This window comes from Lepidothrix coronata, unplaced genomic scaffold (assembly GCF_001604755.1).
Source record: "Lepidothrix coronata isolate B3197 unplaced genomic scaffold, Lepidothrix_coronata-1.0 Scaffold1089, whole genome shotgun sequence".
In the NCBI taxonomy this organism is placed as follows: Eukaryota; Metazoa; Chordata; class Aves; order Passeriformes; family Pipridae; genus Lepidothrix; species Lepidothrix coronata.
The window spans coordinates 3,689-6,486 of record NW_016691269.1 but is presented as its reverse complement, the minus strand read 5'-3'; the positions used below and the strand labels follow the sequence as shown (position 1 = coordinate 6,486).

General features: G+C 48.9%; 1 long non-coding RNA gene across 1 annotated transcript in view; it reads left to right on the top strand.

The window, feature by feature from the left end:
- Positions 1–6: 6 nt before the first annotated feature.
- LOC108510497 overlaps positions 7–2,798 on the top strand; it is a 5,634-nt gene continuing 2,842 nt past the window's right edge. The window contains exons 1-2 of the long non-coding RNA XR_001878822.1: positions 7–131; positions 169–285. This is a non-coding gene — a long non-coding RNA (uncharacterized LOC108510497). The remainder of the gene's footprint in view (positions 132–168; positions 286–2,798) is intronic.

Below are 2,798 nucleotides of genomic sequence, written 5' to 3'. Positions count from 1 at the left end.
AAATGAGACATCAGGTCTACCCATTGAAGTCAATGGGGGCAAACGAGTATCAGGTCTACCCATTAAAGTCAATGGGGGCAAACGAGTATCAGGTCTACCCATTAAAGTCAATGGGGCAAATGGGACATCAGGTCTACCCATTAAACAGCAGGGCAAATATGGCATCAGGTCTACCCATTAAAGTCAACGGGGATAAATGGGACATCAGGTCTACCCATTGAAGTCAATGGGGCGAACGAGTATCAGGTCTACCCATTAAAGTCAATGGGACAAACGGGACATCAGGTCTACATATTAACCTCGATGGGGATCAATAGGATATCAGGCCTACCCACTAAACTTAGCAGGGGCAAATAGGACATCAGGTCTATCCACTAAAGTCATAAAGGATCAAAGGGACATCAGGTCTACCCATTAAACTTAGCGGGGCAAACAGGACATCAGGTCTACCCATTGAAGTAAATGGGGATCAAGGGGGCATCAGGTCTACCCATAACACTCAGTGGGGTAAGTAGGACATCAGGTCTACCCATTAAAGTCAACGGGGATAAATGAAACATCAGGTCTACCCGTTAAAGTCAATAGGGATAAATGGGACATCAGGTCTACCCGTTAAAGTCAGTAGGGCAAATAGGACATCATGTCTACCCATTAAACACAATGGGACATCAGGTCCATCCATTAGTCAATGGGGATCGATGGGACATCAGGTCTACCCGTTAAAGGGGAACACCCGAAAACAGGTCTACCCATTAAACTCAATAGGGAACACCCAACAACAGGTCTACCCATTAAACTCAATGGGAAATATCCGATAACAGGTCTACCCATTAAACTCAGAGGGAAATATCCGATAACAGGTCTACCCATTAAACGCAATGGGGAGCACCCGACAACAGGTCTACCCATTAAACTCAATGGGGAACACCTGACAACAGGTCTACCCGTTAAACTCAATGGAGAACACCCGACAACAGGTCTACCCATTAAACTCAATGGGGAACACCTGCCAACAGGTCTACCCATTAAACTCAACGGGGAACACCAGACAACAGGTCTACCCATTAAACTCAATGGGGAACACCAGACAACAGGTCTACCCTTACGACNTTGGGGCTCCAGGGGTGGATTTTGGGGTGTCACTGGCTCACTATTTGGCAGGGGTGGATTTTGGGGTGTCATTGGCTCACTATTTGGCAGGGGTGGATTTTGGGGTGTCCCTGGCTCACTATTTGGCAGGGGTGGATTTTGGGGTATCACTGGCTCACTATTTGGCAGGAAGTGGATTTGGGGGGGCGGGTCCCTCACCTGGAGGCGCCGAAGGGCCCCCAAATTCGGGGGGAGGCCCCTCAGGAGGTTCCCGGAAAGGTCCAGGTGGGTCACCAGGACCAGCCGCTCCGCCAGGGGAAGTGACGTCAGCGCCTGGGGGCGGGGCCAAGAGGGAACCGGTATGAACCATTATAAACCAGTATGAACCAGTATAAACCAGTATAAACCAGTATAAACCATTATAAACTGGTATGAACCTGTAGAAACCAGTATAAACCAGTATAAACCAGTAAGCCCCAAAATCACTCCCAGTGGGTCCTGCACTCCCTCCCAGTATAAACCAGTATAAACCAGTAGAAACCAGTAGAAACCAGTAAACCCCAGAATCACTCCCAGTGGGTCCCGCACTCCCTCCCAGTATAAACCAGTATAAACCATTATAAACCAGTAAGCCCAAAATCCCTCCCAGTGGGTACTGTACCCCCTCCCGGTATAAACCAGTATAAACCATTATAAACCAGTATAAACCAGTAAGCCCCGAAATCACTCCCAGTGGGTCCTGAAACCCGTCCCAATAAAAACCAGTATAAACCAGTATAAAACAGTAGACCTCAAAATCACTCCCAGTGGGTCCTGCACCCCCTCCCAGTAGAAACCAGTATAAACCACTAAGCCCCAAAATCACTCCCAGTGTGTCCCGCACTCCCTCCCAGTAAAAACCAGTATAAACCACTAGAAACCAGTAACCCCAAAATCACTCCCAGTGGGTCCTGCACCCCCTCCCAGTATAAACCAGTAGAAACCAGTAACCCCAAAATCACTCCCAGCGTGTCCCGCACCCCCTCCCACTATAAACCAGTAGAAACCAGTAAACCCCAAAATCACTCCCAGTGAGTCCTGCAGTCCCTCCCAGTATAAACCAGTAGAAAACAGTAAGCCCCAAAATCACTCCCAGTGGGTCCCGCACTCCCTCCCAGTAGAAACCAGTAGAAACCAGTAAGCCCCAAAATCACTCCCAGTGGGTCCCACACTCACTCCCAGTATAAACCAGTAGAAACCAGTATAAACCAGTAAGACCCAAAACCACTCCCAGCGGGTCCCGCACCCCCTCCCAGTATAAACCAGTATAAACCAGTAAGCCCCAAAATCACTCCCAGCGTGTCCCGCACCCCCTCCCAGTACAAACCAGTAGAAACCAGTATAAACCAGTAAGCCCCAAAACCACTCCCAGTGTGTCCCACACCCCCTCCCAGTAGAAACCAGTATAAACCAGTATAAACCAATATAGACCAGTATAAACCATTATAAACCAGTAACCCCAAAATCACTCCCAGTGGGTCCTGCACCCCCTCCCAGTACAAACCAGTATAAACCAGTAAGCCCCAAAACCACTCCCAGCGAGTCCCGAAATCCCTCCCAGTACAAACCAGTAGAAACCAGTAGAAACCAGTAAGCCTAAAAATCACTCCCAGTGGGTCCTGCACCCCCTCCCAGTACAAACCAGTAGAAACCAGTAGAAACCAGTAAGC